The following is a 21,453-nucleotide window of genomic DNA, read 5'->3' as shown; positions in this document are numbered from 1 at the left end:
GGAAGGAAGGAAGGAAGGAAGGAAGGAAGGAAGGAAGGAAGGACGGAAAAGGAAGGAAGGAAGGAAGGAAGGAAGGAAGGAAGGAAGGAAGGAAGGAAACTTTTAATTTTAAAAGGATTCTCCAAGCCACTGGCTGACTTGGCTTGGAGAAGTGATTTAAAGAGACAAATGCCTTCTCTAAGTTGGCCAGCAGGGCAGTGGAGGCTTAGAGAGCCACACTTAGAGCCACGGTTTGGCCACCCCTGATCAACACTGTTGGTTAATTCACTTTCTGCTGAGGGGGAGAATTGAGAACTTTGGCACTTTCAGTTTGGCTGTTTACTCTGATGTATCCCGCACTCACTTGGGGCTCTTTAGCTTGGAGAAACGTCAACTGCGGTGGTGACATGATAGAGGTTTACAAGATTCTGCATGGGATGGAGAAGGTAGAGAAGAAGTACTTTTTTCCATTTCTCACAATGCAAGAACTTGTGGGCATGCCATGAAATTGCTGAGCAGTCGGGTTAGAACGGATAAAAGGAAGTACTTCTTCACCCAAAGGGTGAGTCACATGTGAAATTCACTGCCACAGGAAGTGGTAGCAGCTACAAGCATGGCCAGCTTCAAGAGGGGATTGGATAAAAATATGGAGCAGAGGTCCATCAGTGAAGTGATAGTATCGCTTTACTCTGCTTTGCTAAGACCTCACCTGGAGTCTTGTGTTCAGTTTTGAGCACCACATTTTAAGAAGGATACAGACAAGCTGGAACAGGTCCAGAGGAGGGCGACGAAAATGGTGAGGGGTCTGGAGACCAAGTCCTATGAGGAAAGGTTGAAAGGAGAGCCAGTTTGGTGTAGTGGTTAAGTGTGCGGACTCTTATCTGGAGAACTGGGTTTGATTCCCCACTCCTCCACTTATAATAATAATAATAATAATAATAAATTTTATTTCTATCCCGCCCTCCCCCACCTCAGCAGGCTCAGGGCGGCTAACAACATTTTATAAAAACATACAATAATAATAATAAAACCTTTAAGTTTAACAATATAAAACATCAACAATAAACGTAATAACATTAAAAACCAGTTCAATAAATACAGTTATTCTGCGGTATAGTTCCTTCAACCGCGTTGGCGGCTCCTTAATTTCTGATCTTCCTAACAGTCCGGGTGTGCAAATTTGAAAAGGACGGTCTTGCAGGCCCTGCGGAACTGCTCAAGGTTCCGCAGGGCCCGCACCTCCTCGGGGAGTCGGTTCCACAGAGTAGGAGCCGCAATCGAGAATGCCCGTGCCTCTGGTGCTCTGATATTTTATCTCCTTCGGCCCGGGATGGTCCATTAGATTTTTCCCGACTGACCTCAGTGCTCTCTGGGGTTCGTATGGGGGAAAGACGGTCCCTCAGGTAGGCAGGTCCTCGGCCATATAAGGCTTTAAAAGGTAACGACCAACACTTTGTACTGGACTCGGTATACAATCGGCAGCCAGTGCAGTTCACAGCAGCCCCGGCTGTATATGCCTCCCGTTTTGGGAGCCCCAGCAACAGCCTGGCTGCCGCGTTCTGCACTAGCTGCAGTCTCCGAGTCCGGCACAGAGGTAGCCCCAAGTAGAGGGCATTACAGTAGTCTAATCTTGAGGTGACCGTTGCGTGGATCACTGTTGCGAGGTCCCGGCGCTCGAGGAAAGGGGCCAACTGCCTTGCCCGCTTCAGATGGAAGAATGCTGACTTGGCAGTGGCTGCTATCTGGGCCTCCATTGATAGTGAAGGCTCCAGTAAAACACCCAGGCTCTTTACCCTGGCGCGCTGCTTTCAATAGCGCACCATCGAAGGCCGGGAGAGCTATTTCCCTTCCCAGAGCGCCGCGACCCACGCAAAGGACCTCTGTCTTCGCTGGGTTCAGTTTCAGCCCAGTTTCAGTTGCACCTGCTAGCATGGCATTGGGTCAGCCATAGCTCTGGCAGAGGGTGTCCTTGAAAGGGCAGCTGCTGTGAGAGCCCTCTCCAGCCCCACCCACCTTCCAGGATGTCTGTTGTGGGGGAGGAAGGGAAAGGAGATTGTGAGCCCCTCTGAGACCTCTTCGGAGTGGAGGGCGGGATATAATCCAATATCTTCTTCTTCGTCTTCTGAAGGAGCTGGGATGTTTAGCCTGGAGAGGAGGCGGCTGAGAGGTGATAGGATCACCATCAAGTACTTGAAGGGCTGTCCTATAGAGGATGGTGTGGAACTGTTTTCTGTGGCCCCAGAAGGTAAGACCAGAACCAATGGGTTGAAATTAAATCGAAAGAGTTTCCGGCTCAACATTAGGAAGAACGTCCTGACCGTTAGAGCGATTCCGCAGTGAACAGGCTTCCTCAAGAGGTTTTTAAACTGAGGCTAGTTGGCCACCTGACAGCAATGTGGATCCTGTGAATTTAGGGGGAGGTATTTGTGGGTTTCCTGCCTTGTGCAGGGGGTTGGACTAGATGACCCTGGAGGTCCCTTCCAACTCTAGGATTCTAGGAAAAACACAGCTCTCTTTGTCAGATCTGACAAAGAGAGCTGTGTTTCCCAAAAACTTATGCTACAATAAAATTTGTTAGTCTTAAAGACGCTACTGGATTCTTTACTATTTCCCCCCCCGCCTGTATGTGTCTGGACCATCAGTTGTGGCTATTCCCACACCAAGCACAGATTTGTTCAATTGCTTTTATCTCTCTTTCTCTCTCTCCTTTTTTAAGAAGCCCCTTTTACTCTTAAAATTAGCAGGTTTGCCCTGAAAGAACCCCCCGCCCCCTGCCTTACTGCTTCCTTTCACTTAACTTGTTCTTCTGCATTGGATTCCATGGCATGCTGACGGTAGAGGATACCCCCATCAGAGCCCACCAGAACGATTTCATCAATGATTCTGCGTAATGATTTCCAGGGCCAGAAATCAAACTTGAAAGGGACGGGCCCTGTTTGCTTTGCTCGGTTTTATTTGCCTCCGAACGCTTCCTGCAACGGAGACAAAAAATCAATAGCAGGAGAGAGAGAGAGAGGAGGATGGGTGCCTCGGAAGAGCTGCTCCCAATTTGACAACGTCGCTTTGCATTTAGCGCAGCGTCCGTTCCCGGGTGAAGGATGCCAAAAATTATTCTTCACTCTCAATTTTGGGTTTATTTCTCTCTGCTTAGAAGTGCCGGCGCGTTGCTCAGGAGGGAGCGCAGCTGGAGCTGCAGGCAGGTACCTCGCCAGTTCTGCTCATCCGATAAACCTCCAGGCCCCCCTTCAGCAGCCTTCAGCAGCTGGACAGGGGGAGATAGAAGTGGAACCCTTCCATTACTCAATTTCCAGCCCCTTTCCAGGAGTTATTAAGGAAGGAGCAGAGAACAGCGCTTGGAAAAAGACTCTTCAGCTCACAGCCCCCAAACCTTCTGCCAGTCTCTCCTGGGAGCCCCTGAGCAGGGCTGGATTAACAATTAGGCCACGTAGGCACTGGCCTATAGGCCCCCATGCCCTTTAGGGGCCCCGAGCCAGCTCCCCGCCCCCCGTTTTTCACCTGCTTGCAGCCCTCCCAGCTTGGAGAGCTGGTTTGGTGTAGTGGTTAAGTGTGCGGACTGTTATCTGGAGAGAACTGGGTTTGATTCCCCACTTCTCCACTTGCACCTACTAGAATGGCCTTGGGTCAGCCAGAGCTCTGGCAGAGGTTGTCCTTGAAAGGGCAGCTGCTGTGAGAGCCCTCTCCAGCTCCACCCACCTCACAGGGTGTCTGTTGTGGGGGAGGAAGGGAAAGGAGATTGTGAGCCGCTCTGAGACTCTCCGGATTGGAGGGTGGGATATAAATCCAACATCTTCATCAACCTCACAGGGTGTCTGTTGTGGGGGAGGAGGGAAAGGAGATTGTGAGCCCACTCTGAGACTCTTCAGAGTGGAGGGCGGGATATAAATCCAGCATCTTCATCTACCTCACAGGGTGTCTGTTGTGGGGGAGGAAGGGAAAGGAGATTGTGAGCCTCTCTGAGATTCTTCAGAGTGTGAGGGCGGGATATAAATCCAACATCTTCATCTACCTCACAGGGTGTCTGTTGTGGGGGAGGAAGGGAAAGGAGATTGTGAGCCACTCTGAGACTCTTCAGAGTGGAGGGCGGATATAAATCCAATATCTTCATCTACCTCACAGGGTGTCTGTTGTGGGGGAGAAGGGAAAGGAGATTGTGAGCTGCTCTGAGACTCTTCGGAGTGGAGGGCGGGATATAAATCAAATCTTCATCTACCTCACAGGGAGTCTGTTGTGGGGGAGTGAAGGGAAAGGAGATTGTGAGCCGCTCTGAGACTCTTCGGAGTGGAGGGCGGGATATAAATCCAATATCTTCATCTACCTCACAGGGTGTCTGTTGTGGGGAGGAAGGGAAAGGAGATTGTGAGCCGCTCTGAGACTCTTCGGTAGTGGAGGGCGGGAAATAAATCCAATATCTTCATCTACCTCGCAGGGTGTCTGTTGTGGGGGGGGGGGAGGGAAAGGAGATTGTGAGCCGCTCTGAGACTCTTCGGAGTGGAGGGTGGGATATAAATCCAATATCTTCATCTACCTCACAGGGTGTCTGTTGTGGGGGGAGGAAGGGGAAAGGAGATTGTGAGCTGCTCTGAGACCTCTTCGGAGTGGAGGGCGGGATATAAATCCAATATCTTCATCTACCTCACAGGGTGTCTGTTGTGGGGGAGGAAGGGAAAGGAGATTGTGAGCCGCTCTGAGACTCTTCGGAGTGGAGGGCGGGATATAAATCCAATATCTTCATCTACCTCGCAGGTGTGTCTGTTGTGGGGGGGGGGAGGGGAAAGGAGATTGTGAGCCGCTCTGAGACTCTTCGGAGTGGAGGGCGGGATATAAATCAAATATCTTCATCTACCTCACAGGGTGTCTGTTGTGGGGGAGGAAGGGAAAGGAGATTGTGAGCCGCTCTGAGACTCTTCGGAGTGGAGGGCGGGATATAAATCCAATATCTTCATCTACCTCGCAGGGTTGTCTGTTGTGGGGGGGGGGAGGGAAAGGAGATTGTAGAGCCGCTCTGAGACTCTTCGGAGTGGAGGGTGGGATATAAATCCAATATCTTCATCTACCTCACAGGTGTCTGTTGTTGTGGGGGAGGAAGGGAAAGGAGATTGTGAGCTGCTCTGAGACTCTTCGGAGTGGAGGGCGGGATATAAATCCAATATCTTCATCTACCTCACAGGGTGTCTGTTGTGGGGTGGAAGGGAAAGGAGATTGTGAGCCGCTCTGAGACTCTTCGGAGTGGAGGGCGGGATATAAATCCAATATCTTCATCTACCTCGCAGGGTGTCTGTTGTGGGGGGGGGGAGGGAAAGGAGATTGTGAGCCGCTCTGAGACTCTTCGGAGTGGAGGGCGGGATATAAATCAAATATCTTCATCTACCTCACAGGGTGTCCGTTGTGGGGGAGGAAGGGGAAAGGAGATTGTGAGTCGCTCTGAGACTCTCCGGAGTGGAGGACGGGATATAAATCCAATATCTTCATCTACCTCACAGGGTGTCTGTCGTGGGGGAGGAAGGGAAAGGAGATTGTGAGCCGCTCTGAGACTCTTCGGAGTGGAGGGCGGGATATAAATCCAACATCTTCATCTACCTCACAGGGTGTCTGTTGTGGGGAGAGGAAGGGAAAGGAGATTGTGAGCCGCTCTGAGACTCTTCGGAGTGGAGGGCGGGATATAAATCAAATATCTTCATCTACCTCACAGGGTGTCCGTTGTGGGCGGAGGAAGGGAAAGGAGATTGTGAGTCGCTCTGAGACTCTCCGGAGTGGAGACGGGATATAAATCCAATATCTTCATCTACCTCACAGGGTGTCTGTCGTGGGGGAGGAAGGGAAAGGAGATTGTGAGCCGCTCTGAGACTCTTCGAGTGGAGGGCGGGATATAAATCCAATATCTTCATCTACCTCACAGGGTGCTGTTGTGGGGGAGGAAGGGAAAGGAGATTGTGAGCCGCTCTGAGACTCTTCGGAGTGGAGGGCGGGATATAAATCCAATATCTTCATCTACCTCACAGGGTGTCTGTCGTGGGGGAGGAAGGGAAAGGAGATTGTGAGCCGCTCTGAGACTCTTCGGAGTGGAGGGCGGGGATATAAATCCAGCATCTTCATCTACCTCACAGAGTGTCTGTTGTGGGGGAGGAAGGGAAAGGAGATTGTGAGCCGCTCTGAGACTCTTCGGAGTGGAGGGCGGGATATAAATCCAATATCTTCATCTACCTCACAGGGTGTCTGTTGTGGGGGAGGAAGGGAAAGGAGATTGTGAGCCGCTCTGAGACTCATTCGGAGTGGAGGGCGGATATAAATCCAATATCTTCATCTACCTCACAGGGTGCCTGTTGTGGGGGAGGAAGGGAAAGGAGATTGTGAGCCGCTCTGAGACTCTTCGGAGTGGAGGGCGGGATATAAATCCAATATCTTCATCTACCTCACAGGGTGTCTGTTGTGGGGGAGGAAGGGAAAGGAGATTGTGAGCCGCTCTGAGACTCTTCGGAGTGGAGGGCGGGATATAAATCCAACATCTTCATCTACCTCACAGGGTGTCTGTTGTGGGGGCGGAAGGGAAAGGAGATTGTGAGCCGCTCTGAGACTCTTCGGAGTGGAGGGCGGGATATAAATCCAATATCTTCATCTACCTCACAGGGTGTCTGTTGTGGGGGCGGAAGGGAAAGGAGATTGTGAGCCATTCTGAGACTCTTCGGAGTGGAGGGCGGGATATAAATCCAACATCTTCATCTACCTCACAGGGTGTCTGTTGTGGGGGAGGAAGGGAAAGAGATTGTGAGCCGCTCTGAGACTCTTCGGAGTGGAGGGCGGGATATAAATCCAACATCTTCATCTACCTCACAGGGTGTCTGTTGTGGGGGAGGAAGGGAAAGGAGACCAGTGTTCCCCCTAAGCTGAGTTAGCGTGAGCTGGCTCATAGATTTTAGCCTCCAGCTCACACATTTTTGTCTTCGCTCAGGAAGGATGACCCCAGACCAAATTGATTCATGCAGTAGCTCACAGCTTTAATGCCAGCAGCTCAAATAAAAATGGGTTGGTCTCAAAGGTGCGACTTGACTCCTGCTTTGTTCAACGGGCTTCAGACCAACACGGCTGCCCGCCCTGGATCTCGCTTTCATGCCAGGAGCTCACAAAGTAGACTTTTAGCTCACAAGCTCCACAGCTTAGAGGGAATGTTGCTGGGGACTTTGGGGGTGGAGCCAAGAGACAGGGGGTGAAAAGTGTAATTGAACTCCAAAGGGAGTTCTGGCCATCACATTTAAAGGGGACGGCACACCTTTTAAAATGCCTTCCTTCCATAGGAAATAATGAAGGATAGGGGCACCTTCTTTTGGGGCTCATAGAATTACGCCCCCTGTTCCAATCTTTTTGAAACTTAGGGGATATTTTGGGGAGAGCCACTGGATGCTATGCTGAAAATTTCGTGCCTGTATCTCAAAAAACAGGGCCCGGAGAGCCCCAGATACCCGCGGATCAATTCTCATGATTTTCTATGGAAATAAATCTCCATAGGGAATAACAGAGTTCCAGCAGACATTTCCCTCCCCTCCCCCCGCTTTCTGACAACCCTGAAGTGGGGGGAGGGTCTCCAAAGCAGGGGATCCTCTGCCCCCACCTGGGGATTGGCAACCCTATCAAAGGGGCTTTTGAGAAGGGGTCTGCAGGCTGCAACCGGAGCTGCAAGCAGGGCTGTAGCCAGGATTTTAAAAGTCAGGGGGCCCCCCTTTCCCTTCACTGTGGGGCTTCCTGCTTCTCAGAAGCTTTCTGGGGTAGGGGCAAAAGCTGGAGACTCTGAATGTAGCCAAGTCCTGGCAGCCGACAGGGCCTTCTCGGTGGCAGCACCAGGAATGTGGAAAGCTCTCGCTGAGGCTATAAGGGCCCTGCAGGATCTTTCTACCTTCCGCAGGGTCTGCAGACAGAACTGTTTCGACAGGCATTTAACATCTGATCCGGGAGAAGCCTGCCCCCCCCCCCCATATCTCTAAAGAGCTATGACTGCTATCTGATCAACTGTCAGGGAAGAAAATCCGCCTATATTATCGACAGCACCGTAGAATGCTTTTTTAAAAAAATGTTTTAATGTTTAATTGTAATTGCATTTTATTGGTTTTACATTGCAAATGCAAATCCTTAAATCGTATGGTTAGCTGCCCTGAGTCCGCTTGCGGAGAGGGCGGGATAGAAATTTTAAGCTCAATAAATAAAATAAAGGAAACTTTGGCGTCAAGGAACTTTGTATGCAAGTGGGGGGGGGTTTCCTTCCACCTCCCTCTCCCCACCCCAGCACTTGCAGCCAGCAGCTCCATCCGCCCCCACCCCCGGCCCTAGGCTTGCCAATCCCCAGGTCCCAGCAGGGGTTCTTTCGCTTTCCCAGGCTCCTTCCCGCCCCCAGTCAGCTGCCCGGTGGAGGGAATCCACCCCCCCAGAGGACCATGTGCCTTTCCACCTCCGGAGGCTTCAGTCTCCGATTGAAAGGCCTCCTCTTGGGATGGGGTGTCTGTGTTACTGTGTGGGGAGGGGGAGGAGCTGTTTTTTGAGGTAGAGGCACCAAATTTGCAGCGTAACATTTGGTGTCACCTCAAAAACACCCTCCAAGGTTCAAAAAGATTGGACCAGGGGGATGGGCCCCAAAAGAAGATACCCCCTACCCTTCATTATTTCCAATGGAGGGAAAGCATTTAGAAGGTATGCGGTCCCTTCAAATGTGATGGCCAGAACTCCCTTTGGAGTTCAATGATGCTTGTTGCACCCTTGCTCCTGGCTCCACCCTCAGTGTCTCCTGGCTCCACCCTCAGTGTCTCCTGGCTCCACCCCCAGTGTCTTCTGGCTCCACCCCCAGTGTCTCCTGGCTCCACCCTGTGTCTCATGGCTCCACCCTGTGTCTCCTGGCTCCACCCCCAGTGTCTCCTGGCTCCACCCTCAGTGTCTCCTGGCTCCACCCCCAGTGTCTCCTGGCTCCACCCTGTGTCTCCTGGCTCCACCCCCAGTGTCTCCTGGCTCCACCCCCAGTGTCTCCTGGCTCCACCCCCAGTGTCTCCTGGCTTCACCCTCAGTGTCTCCTGGCTCCAGCCTCAGTGTCTCCTGGCTCCACCCCTAGTGTCTCCTGGCTCCACCCCCAGTGTCTCCTGGCTCCACCCCCAGTGTCTCCTGGCTCTACCCCCAGTGTCTCCTGGCTTCACCCTCAGTGTCTCCTGGCTCCACCCCCAGTGTCTCCTGGCTTCACCCTCAGTGACTCCTGGCTCCACCCCCAGTGTCTCCTGGCTCCACCCCCAGTGTCTCCTGGCTCCACCCTCAGTGTCTCCTGGCTCCACCCCCAATGTTTCTTGGCTCCACCCTCAGTGTCTCCTGGCTCCACCCCCAGTGTCTCCTGGCTCCACCCCCAGTGTCTCCTGGCCCCATCCTCAAAGTCTCCTGGCTCCACCCTAAAGTCCCCAGATATTTCTTGAATTGGACTTGGCAACCCTAGATGGGGAGGACAGACAGCAGCTGCTATCTAGAAGTTGAACAAAGCAAGAGTCAAGTGGCACCTTTAAGACCAACCAAGTTTTATTGAGGAGGTAAGCTTTCGTGCCCTCTCTTAGCACACTTCAACAGACGAGGGGATCAGGGATTGTGGGCTGAAATGCAAGCCGTTTGTTGATTAAGTCTGCAGACTAATCACATGGTAAACCAGTGTGGCTTGGCCATTTGGCCTGGATAGCCGTAAAAGGTAATAAAGTCCTCTGCCAATGGGCGTTTCTGTAAATCTAGGTGCATCTAGAAAGGAAAGGACCCCTCCGGCTGGACAGCCCCTCTCTCCTCCCCTCCCCTTCTCACACCAACCAATCCTGCTCACCGCTGAGCACCTCATTCATCACCTTCCCTCTGGAGAAGGCCTAATTTACCTCTTTAGTCAAACCTGCTTACAACCGGAGACAAGGGAACGCGGCCCAAAGCAAAGGCATAATAAATTGGCACCTTCTCTTTCCCTTTCAGCGCTGCTGGCACCCATCCAGTTATGGCTCTGTGGGGCGTGGGAGGGAAAGAGGGGCACTCAGGAAAGCCCAGGGGAGCAGCCGGGACTCGGTCCCGCCCTCCTGGCAGTTCTGCTCTTTCCACAAATGCTCTTCCTTCCCAGAATGAGTCTTTTTTGAGTCAGAATGATGGAGGAAGGAGGGAACCTTGAAGAGCCCTCCCCCCCCCCCCCAACTCACTCCAGGAACAGAACGGCAGGAGCAAAATGTCACGGACAGGCAGAAGGATGGGTGTTGTCAAGCTGGCCAGATGTGCATCAGCTTCACATTGGGTTTTATTTATTGCCAGAATTTACAATCCGCCTCTTTGCCCAGTCAGGGGCCCGGAAAGCAGGATCAAAATAGCCTGCAAAGTCAAAACTCAAATCCATATAGAAAATACAGAGATTGCAACTAACGCTTGTATAGACGCACACACAATCCTGCACTGCTTCTAGATAGGCTATTAGCCACCGGGTATAGATGGAACTCTCTGTCTGGGGCAGGGGTGCTCTGTCGTTTTGGTGCTTGGGGGGCGGGGGGGTTCAACAGTGCGGGGGGGCTGGAGTTCTGGCCCTGATGGTGGACCTCCTGATGACCCCTGGGTTTTGGCTGCTGTGTGACAGAGTGTTGGGCAGAAGGGGCCATTGGCCTGACCCAAAATGGCTTATCTCATGTTCTTATGTCTTCAGCAGTGATGCTCTGTAGTTTTGGTGTTTAGGAAGTGGGAATTCTGGCCCCACTGGTGAACTTCCTGATGGCGCCTGGGTTTTGGGCCACTGTGTGACACAGAGTGTTGGACTGGAGGGGCCACTGGCCTGATCCAACAGGGCTTCTCTTAAGTTCTTATATCTGGGGCAGTGATGCTCTGTAGTCTTGGCAACAGTGGGAATTCTGGCCCCGTTGGTGAACTTCCTGATGGCCCCTGGGTTTTGGCCACTGTGTGACACAGAGTGTTGGACTGGATGGGCCATTGGCCTGATCCAGCATGGCTTCTCTTCTGTTCTTCTGTGACACAGACTGTTGGACTGGATGGGCCATTGGCCTGATCCAACAGGGCTACTCTTATGTTCTTATGTGACACAGAGTGTTGGACTGGAGGGGCCATTGGCTTGATACAACATGGCTTCTCTTCTGTTCTTCTGTGACACAGACTGTTGGACTGGAGGGGCCATTGGCCTGATCCAACATGGCTTCTCTTCTGTTCTTCTGTGACACAGACTGTTGGACTGGAGGGGCCACTGGCCTGATCCAACAGGGCTTCTCTTATGTTCTTCTGTGACACAGAGTGTTGGACTGGAGGGGCCACTGGCCTGATCCAACATGGCTTTTCTTATGTTCTTATATCTGGGGCAGTGATGCTCTGTAGTCTTGGCAATAGTGGGAATTCTGGCCCAGTTGGTGAACTTCCTGATGGCCCCTGGGTTTTGGCCACTGTGTGACACAGAGTGTTGGACTGGATGTTCTTATGTTCTTATGAGGAGGAGGAGGAGGAAGAGGGGGAGAAGAAGTCTGAAGAAGAGGAGATTGAGGGGGGACAGGAGGGCTCTCTTTCAATAGTGGAAAGGCTGTCGTTTAGAGGAGGGCAAGGAGCTGTTCCACTTGGCAGCTGAGGATAGGACCCAAAGCAATGGGCTCAAATTACAAGCAGAAAGGTACCAGCTGGATATTAGGGCGGGGCGGGGGGGCGGATTAGAGTAGTGCAGAGGTGGAACCAGTGGAAGGTGGAGAGCTTCCCTTCATTGGCAGTCTTCAAAACACGGCTGGATGATTATTTTGTCAGAGACGCTCTAGGCTGATCCTGCATGGAGCAGGGGGTTGGACTAGATGGTCTCTTTGGCACCTTGCAGCTCGAGGATTCTATGTCCAGAGGTGGCTTGCCATTGCCTGCCTCCGGGTAGCATCGCTGGACTTCCTTGCTGGTCTCCCATTCAGGTACTGACCACAGCTGTCCTGGCTTAGTTGCTGAGGTCTGCTGAGATGGGGCTAGCTGGAGGGGCATCCAAGACAGGGCAACCAGCTCTCATTCCTCCCCTTTCCCATCCCAGACAGCCCTCGGGGATCTGTTGCCTTCCAGGGCGCAGGCAAGGCCCAGGGTTGCCTTCTTCTAGGTAGCTGCATGCAGACCAACAGGAAACAACACAGCTGCATATAGCGAGAACCATAAGGCCTGGATAACTGGTGGGACTGGAGCCTATGAAATGCATTGAGCACTGGTTCCGGATCAAGTAAGGTGACTGGAAGAAGAAGAAATTCTCTTGAAACATGGAAAAGGATAAACCTAGGATGCATGTCATCACATCTCTGGAGAGCCAGTTTGGTGTGGTGGTTAAGCGTAGGCTTGCCAATCCCCAGGTCCCAGCAGGGGTTTTTCCGCTTTCCCAGGCTCCTTCCCGCCCCCAGTCAGCTGGCTGGCGGGGGAAAGCCTGCCCCCATAGCCCCCATGTAACTTTCCACCTTCGGAGGCTCCAGTCTCCGATTGAAAGGCTTCCTTTCAATCTGTGGGTGTCTGTGTTACTTTGAAGAAGTTGGCAGCAACTCCTGAGTGGAGAGGCTGATCCCTCACTTCAGAGTCACCAGAAACAAGGGGGTGGGAGGGAGGAAATTTCTGCTGGGCACTTAATTATTCCCTACGTGGAGATTGATTCTCATAGGGCATAATGGGGAATTGATCTGGAGGTATCGGGGGCTCTGGGGGAGCTGTTTTATGAGGTAGAGGCACTAGATTTTCAGTATAGCATCTAGTGCCTCTCCCCAAAAAACCCCCAAGTTTCAAAACGATTGGACCAGGGGGTCCAATTCTATGAGCCCCAAAATAAGGTGCCCCTATCCTTCATTATTTCCTATGGAAGGAAGGCATTTAAAAATGTGTGTTGTCCCTTTAAATGTGAGGGCCAGAACTCCCTTGGAGTTCAATTATGCTTGTCACATCCTTGCTCTTGGCTCCGCCCCAATGTCTCCTGGCTCCACCCCCAAAGTCCCCAGATAATTCTTGAATTGGACTTGGCAACCCTAGTTAAGTGTGCGGACTCTTCTCTGGGAGAACCGGGTTTGATTCCCCACTCCTTCACTTGCACCTGCTGGAATGGCCTTGAGTTAGGCACAGCTCTCGCACCGCTGTCCTTGAAAGAGCAGCTTCTGTCAGAGCTCTCTCAGCCCCACCCACCTCACAAGGTGTCTGTTGTGGGGGAGGAAGATGAAGGAGATTGTGAGCTGCTCTGAGACTCTGAGATTCAGAGTGGAGGGCAGGGTATAAATCCAATTTCTTCTTCTTCTTTCTTCTATTTTGATAACGGCTGCATCACATCATTGGATTCAACTTTATCTGCAAACTGGCCGAAGGACTTAAAGGACCACTTCGGCTGAATGTTGAGCATCATGGTAGCAGAGCTGTGAGAACTCACAGGTCAAAATTTGTATGGACCGGATAGCGTCGCAGTGACTGAAAATGCATTCTATTTAAGTGTATTGAGCACACACGGATTCCATTTTGATTTGAAGTTAAGTAATATACTACAGCATTGAAGTGTTCAGTGCGTTGTGAATTTATAACATTACAAGGTGTTTTGTTTGTAATTGTTCCTCCAGGGCGGGCCTGGAGATCTCCCTGATTAACGAGTCATCATCAAACTACACAAACCAGTTTCCATAAAAAAAAACAGGTCACTTTTTTTTTGGGGGGGGGGGGAGAAGAACTCTACGGCATTCAGGGCTTTTTTTTGTAGCAGGAATGTCTTTGCATTAGGCCACACCCCCCTGATGTAGCCAATCCTCCTGCAGCTTACTGTAGGGCCTGTACTAAAAGCACTGTAAGCTCTTGGAGGATTAAGAACATAAGAGAAGCCATGCTGGATCAGGCCAATGGCCCATCCAGTCCAACACTCTGGGTCACACAGTGGCCCAAAAACCCAGATGCCATCAGGAGGTCCATCAGTGGGGCCAGGACACTAGAAGCCCTCCCACTGTTGCCCCCCCTCCAAGCCCCAAGAATACAGAGCATCACTGCCCCAGACAGAGAGTTCCAACAATACGCTGTGGCTAATAGTCCCTGATGGACCTCTGCTCTATATAAGAACATAAGAGAAGCCAAGCTGGATCAGGCCAATGGCCCATCCAGTCCAACACTCTGTGTCACATAAGAACATAAGAGAAGCCATGTTGGATCAGGCCAGTGGCCCATCCAGTCCAACACGCTGTGTCACACAGTGGCCAAAAAACACAGGTGCCATCAGGAGGTCCATCAGTGGGGCCAGGACACTAGAAGTCCTCCCAATGTGTCCCCCAAGCACCAAGAATATAGACCATCACTGCCCCAGACAGAGAGTTCCATCTATGAGAACACAAGAGAAGCCATGTTGGATCAGGCCAATGGCCCATCCAGTCCAACACTGTGTCACACAGTGGCCACAAAAAACAAACAAGCAAACAAGTGCCATCAGAAGGTCCACAAGTGGGGCTAGAAGACCTTCCACTGTGCCCCCGAAGCACCAAGAATACAGAGCATCACTGCCTCAGACAGAGAGTTCCATCTATAAGAACATAAGAGAAGCCATGTTGGTTCAGGCAAAAGGCCAGACCAACACTCTGTGTCACAAAAAACAAACAAACAAGTGCCAACAGGAGGTCCACAAGTGGGGCTAGAAGACCTTCCACTGTGCCCCCCACAAGCACCAAGAATACAGAGTGTGGAGAAACGCCATTTTAGGCAGTGGTGGTGCTTCATTTGGCAGGGGTCAGTAAATCCCTCAGCCGGCTTTGTAGCCTTCCCCTCACTCCCCCCCTCCCTTCCAGAGCCAAACCAACAACGCTAGGGGGAAAATCTCCTAGAGAGGCAGGAAGTGCTGTTGTTCCTTGCATGTGTTAGGCAGGAAGAGAAGCCAGATTTGAACTGGGGCTCGAGCGAGCATGTGGTGAGCAATGGAGGCTCCTGCCGGGAAGGCCCCCAGGCAGGCGGACTAAGTAAGTAATTCACAAGACAGGGCAAGTTTAGATCAGGGCCAGCAGGATGCGTTTATAATCAACTTTTCTTTGTTATGCTGTGTGCTGTGCTGTGCTAATTTTGTAGATGCAACTGTTTTTGTTTTGTTTTTCTTTTCCTATATTTTTCTCTTTTAAATAAATGTTTTTTCTGTTTTAAATGCTGGCAGTCAATCTCTGTACCACATAGATCCCCAGACCGCTTTAGACCACGCTGTGTTGAGAAGGGGGCCCCGGGGAAGGGGGAAGGCATGCAGTTGGATAAGGTGCCAATCCTCCAGGGGTGCCCCAAAGAAGCGCTGAGGTCTCTGTGAAACCCAAGTGCAGGGTGGCAGAGGACCTTGAGGCCTGGCCTCACAGCTGGAGAGGGGGATTGGGAGTCCTGTTCCTCTCAATCTGTACCCCGGGACTGAGCAGGTGGTGGCAGCGAGCCCAAGGGGCAGGAGGAGAAATAGCTCCCTCCAGGAGTTGGCGACTCAATAGGGAGCTGACGGGACCGGGCCTGAAGGCAGAATCGGGCCGGTTCCGCCACACTTGGCGGCAGCGGTGGGATGAGAACAAACAGAGAACTTGATTGGCCAGGCATTTTTGGTTTTTGATACGTGCAAGCACCCAGAAGAAGCAACAGTGGTTTTGTTTTATTTTCGGGTCAACTGGAGTAGGGAAAGTTTAGTTAGTTAGGATGGAGCGTGCTAAGATGCGGGAAATCCTGAAGATGACAAAGCCACAGCTCCAGGAAGAGTGTGCAAAGCACAAGCTGGAGTGTGACAACATGACTGTAGTAGATATGAAAGACCTCCTTTTGGAGTATCATCAGCATGCAGGGGCACTTGCAAAAGTGGCCCCCACCCAGTCAGAAGTAATCTTGCAGCTACAGTTGGAACTGGCAAGAATACGTACCAAGGCGTACCAAGAGCGCAGACAGGAGGAACGAGAGAGAGAGGAAAGACAAAGAGAGAGGGAGCTGAGACGAGCTGAGCTCCGCAGACAGGAGGAAAGAGAGAGGGAGCTGAGACAAGCTGAGATCTGCAGACGGGAACAGGAAGAGCAACGTCGCCATGACCTTGAGGTGCTACGTCTGGAAGCTGAACTAAGCAAAAAGATCAAAGTCACCCCCAAGGACTTTGCAGTGTACCAAGAGGGAGAAGACCCCTCCATATACCTCTCCAACTTTGAGAGGGCAGCCAAACAGTGGGGGATTGCAGAGGAGGACTATATGTCTTACCTCTGTAGCAACCTGACTGGAGAACTTTCAGCCATCTATCACAGCATGCCTATGGAAGATGGGGGGATAACTTTTGCGGCCTATAAAGCCACTGTATTTAAAAGGTTTAAACTGGGGCCAGACCACTCCCGAAAGCAGTTCAGGGGTTTGGCTCCACAAGAAGGTAAATCCTATTCTGAATGTGGGGTAATGAAGGAACAAACAGTTCCAGTGTTATTGGGCCGGGATTTGTTGGTTGGCCAGTACTCTATCAATGCTGTAACCCGCAGCCAAACCCTCAGAGGAAAGTGGGAGGAGGAAGGCAACTTTAAGGAAGCCACCTCACCACCAACCAGGGAGGGGGAAATAGCCCAGGTTACTGAGGACGAAGAGAGGGCAGTCACCCAGGAGGGGGAGGACCAGCCTATCTCAAGCCCTGGAGTAGGGTGTTCCCAAGGGGAAGAGGGGTGTAGCTTTCCCCAAGTGCAGGAAGAGGCTGTAGATGTTCCTAGCGAGGAAGGGAACCTGTCTAGCATAAAGGATGTGCATGCTGAAGAGACCGAGGTGGAGAGTGGAGATTTCACAGGAGGTTCTGAGAGCAGCAAGGCTAATGTGGGCTCAGAGGAGCACATAGCTGAAGGCTTGGGGGAACGGGAGCGGTTCCAGAAGGGGGTCCGGAGCGGCCTTAGGTTGGAACCGGTTCACCAAGTAGCTGTGGATCAGGAAGTGGGATCGTCCGAGACGCTCTCAAAACAGGGCGTCTTGAAGCAGGGCAGACAGGAATCCTGGGAAGCTGTGGGACCTTCCAGGCAGGAAGGGGGTCAGCTGGGTAGTGCTGAAAAACCAACCGAGGGGACTGAGAACCCAAGCCAAACCCTCAGGGGAAGGTGGGGGGAGGAAGGCAACTTTAGGGAAGCCACCTCACCACCAACCAGGGAGGGGGAGGACCAGTCTGTCTCAAACCCTGCAGGAGGGTGTGCCCAATGGGAAGAGGGGTGCCAATTTCCACAAGGGCAGCAGGATGCTGTGGAGCGTTCCAGGCAGGAAGGAGCTCAGTTGGCTGACACTGAAAAACCAACTGAGGGGCGGAGAACCCAGATCAAACGTTGGCTGGGTGTTCTGGAAACAGTGGGACTAGGGGTGGCTTGAAGGAACAGATGATAGGAAGTCTGGGGGAGCCAGAAATGTTCCTGTCTGAGGTTCAAAGTGACCCTAGGCTGGATCCACTGTGTGAGGTGGCAAGGGACCAGAAAGTGGAGTTCTCAGAAGCGGAGACAGGGGATAGGGTGATGGTTTTCCTGCCCCTTCATACTGGTGAATGGAAAATGGAATGGGAGGGACCCCATGTGATTGTGGATGACCTGGATGATGCTACTTATGTGGTGGCTATGGAGAAGACGGGAAAGGCAGTTAAAGTGGTGCAGGTGAATATACCACAGCCATTCTCTGCGAGGTCCATGGGGTTGCACATAGGTAGGAAGGAAGGAGACAAAAAGAAGCTGGGACAGCAATTGTTTGGAGCCCCAGAGGTGGGTTTCTGGGAGGACAGAGTGGACAGAGGGAACATTCCACCAATGAGGGATAAAGAAGCAACTTTGTGGGAACTGGGCAGTTTCCAACCTCATATGTGGGGCCAGGAATTTCCTCCTTTGATGGACCACTCACCCCAGCAACAGCAGCAACGAAGGGAGAGCCCCAAACTCCAGAGGTGGTCCTGGGAGATGGAGGAGTACATCTTAAAGACTGGACATTTTGTCCAGAAAGGACATGGACACCTAGGTTGTGGGACTTTGTGTATTATTGGAGAAATACCTGGATGTTTGTGTAATATTTTGGTTAATGGGTTTCTCCTTGTTTGATTGGATTCTGCTACGGGGTCACCTCTGTAGGAGGCAACCCCTCCGGCTCTGAATTTAAGGAGGGGGACGTGTGGAGAAACGCCATTTTAGGCAGTGGTGGTGCTTCATTTGGCAGGGGTCAGTAAATCCCTCAGCCGGCTTTGTAGCCTTCCCCTCACTCCCCCCCGCCCTTCCAGAGCCAAACCAACAACGCTAGGGGGAAAATCTCCTAGAGAGGCAGGAAGTGCTGTTGTTCCTTGCATGTGTTAGGCAGGAAGAGAAGCCAGATTTGAACTGGGGCTCGAGCGAGCATGTGGTGAGCAATGGAGGCTCCTGCCGGGGAGGCCCCCAGGCAGGCGGACTAAGTAAGTAATTCACAAGACAGGGCAAGTTTAGATCAGGGCCAGCAGGATCCGTTTATAATCAACTTTTCTTTGTTATGCTGTGTGCTGTGCTGTGCTAATTTTGTAGATGCAACTGTTTTTGTTTTGTTTTTCTTTTCCTATATTTTTCTCTTTTAAATAAATGTTTTTTCTGTTTTAAATGCTGGCAGTCAATCTCTGTACCACATAGATCCCCAGACCGCTTTAGACCACGCTGTGTTGAGAAGGGGGCCCCGGGGAAGGGGGAAGGCATGCAGTTGGATAAGGTGCCAATCCTCCAGGGGTGCCCCAAAGAAGCGCTGAGGTCTCTGTGAAACCCAAGTGCAGGGTGGCAGAGGACCTTGAGGCCTGGCCTCACAGCTGGAGAGGGGGATTGGGAGTCCTGTTCCTCTCAATCTGTACCCCGGGACTGAGCAGGTGGTGGCAGCGAGCCCAAGGGGCAGGAGGAGAAATAGCTCCCTCCAGGAGTTGGCGACTCCATAGAGAGCTAACGGGACCGGGTCTGAAGGCAGAATCGGGCCGGTTCCGCCACACAGAGCATCACTGCCCCAGACTGAGAGTTCCAACAATACATGGTGGCTAATGTCAAGCATGGTAGAACTCCACTGATAATTGATTGTTTTAGGGTCCTCCATAAAGCTGGCCTGTGAAATATCATGGAGGACCAAGGTCTGTTAACTCTGTTATTCTTTCCCCCTCCCTCTTCTTGCTTTATTGCTTGCAAAGTAGAAGTAGAGAGAAACGAAACTAACTTGAGAAGGAGTAATCGGCACCTTCCCATACATTCCTGTTAGGGAGTGTGGCACATCTAGGGAAAGCAAGGACAGAGTCCTGATAACGCCATGAGAATGTAGACATTTATGATAGTTTATGTGTGAAAGCGCATCCCTCGCCCCCACCTTTTGGAATCCTTTTGAAGTATGCCTTAAAAGTATTGTACCAATATATCTTCAGCATCACTCTCAAGAATCTGTTACGCAGAAAGTATCGGTCTATCAATAAACGTAGTTTTGTATCAAACCTGACTCGTCATTGAAGCCGCATGCTTGACAGCTAATAGCCGCTGATGGAGCTCTGATTGGCTACATCAGGGGTGTGTGGCCTAAGAGGCAAAGGAGTTCCTGCTACCAAAAAAAGAGCCTTAATGGCGTTATAACCCCCTGGGCTCCCTCCCTCCCCCAAACTCATAAGAACATAAGAACATAAGAGAAGCCATGTTGGATCAGGCCAACGGCCCATCCAGTCCAACACTCTGTGTCACACAGTGGCAAAAAAATTTATATATACACACACACTGTGGCTAATAGCCACTGATGGACCTCTGCTCCATATTTTTATCTAAACCCCTCTTGAAGGTGGCTATACTTGTGGCCGCCATCACCTCCTGTGGCAGTGAATTCCACATGTTAATCACCCTTTGGGTGAAGAAGTACTTCTTTTTATCCGTTTTAACCTGTCTGCTCAGCAATTTCATCGAATGCCCACGAGTTCTTGTATTGTGAGAAAGGGAGAAAAGTACTTCTTTCTCTACTTTCTCCATCCCATGCATTATCTTGTAAACCTCTATCATGTCACCCCGCAGTCGACGTTTCTCCAAGCTAAAGAGTCTCAAGCATTTCAACCTTTCTTCATAGGGAAAGTGCTCCAGCCCTTTAATCATTCTAGTTGCCCTTCTCTGGATTTTCTCCAATGCTATAATATCCTTTTTGAGGTGCGGCGACCAGAACTGCACACAGTACTCCAAATGAGACCGCACCATCGATTTATACAAGGGCATTATGATACTGGCTGATTTGTTTTCAATTCCCTTCCTAATAATTCCCAGCATGGCGTTGGCCTTGTTTATTGCAATCACACACTGTCTTGACATTTTCAGTGACTTATCTACCACGACCCCGAGATCTCTCTCTTGGTCAGTCTCTGCCAGTTCACACCCCATCAACTTGTATTTGTAGCTGGGATTCTTGGCCCCAATGTGCATTACTTTGCACCTGGCCACATTGAACCGCATCTGCCACGTTGACGCCCACTCACCCAGCCTCAACAGATCCCTTTGGAGTTCCTCACAATCCTCTCTGGTTCTCACCAAAACTCCAGTCTCCCCAGGATCTTCCCAAGTTGGAGCGGGCAGCCTTCAGCAGGTTGGGCCTAAGCCCCCACAGTGCCACTCCAGGAAATAGATATTTCTCTCCATCCTCCATCTCAGCCCTGGAGAGACGGCAGGTGTGCAGCCTCTACCCTGGATTTACTCGCTGTAATCCTTTTAAGACAGGGCTTTGCATGCTGCAGGTAATGGGCTTAGCGGAAATTACACACAAGCTTCCTTTGCGCATCCGAGGGATTGGGATAGGCATCAAACCTCTCCAGAGGAGGCAGCGGGTTTGAGGACTGCCGCGGAGGTTGCCAACTCCAGACAGGGGGATTCCAGAAGGTTTGGGGGTTCAGCGTGGGGAGCATGGGAAGTGGGGAGCAGAGGGATTTTTCATAGGGTGTAATGCTCCAAACCAGTCATCTGCTCCCCGAGGGACTGATCACCGTTAGCAAGAGATCCGTTGGAATTCTGGGCATTTCCTAGGGCCCTCCTGGAGGTTGGCAACGCCACCCCTCCTGGAGCCAAGCAAGAGAAGACAAGCCACAGCCTGATCGATTGCTCCTGCACAAGCCCTGCTCAACTGCATTACATAGCAGGAAGGAGAAATCCTGGTGGATCGTGGCCCCTGGAAAGTGCTGGACCAGTTAGAATCCTAGAGTTGGAAGGGACCTCCAGGATCGTCTAGTCCAACCCCCTGCACAATGCAGGAAACTCACAAACACCTCCCCCTAAATTCACAGGATCCTCATTGCTGTCAGATGGCCATCTAGCCTCTGTTTCACTGAGGAACTGCTCTAACGGTCAGGAAGTTCTTCCTAATAGAATCACAGAGTTGGAAGGGACTTCAGGGTCATCTAGTCCAACCCCCTGCACAATGCAGGGAACTCACATATCCCTCCCCCTGAATTCACAGGATCTTCATTGCTGTCAGATGGCCATCTAGCCTCTGTTTAAAAACCTCTAAGGAAGGAGAGCCCAC

This window comes from Heteronotia binoei, chromosome 2 (genome assembly GCF_032191835.1).
Source record: "Heteronotia binoei isolate CCM8104 ecotype False Entrance Well chromosome 2, APGP_CSIRO_Hbin_v1, whole genome shotgun sequence".
NCBI classification, from domain to species: Eukaryota; Metazoa; Chordata; class Lepidosauria; order Squamata; family Gekkonidae; genus Heteronotia; species Heteronotia binoei.
This window is presented reverse-complemented; position numbering follows the sequence as displayed.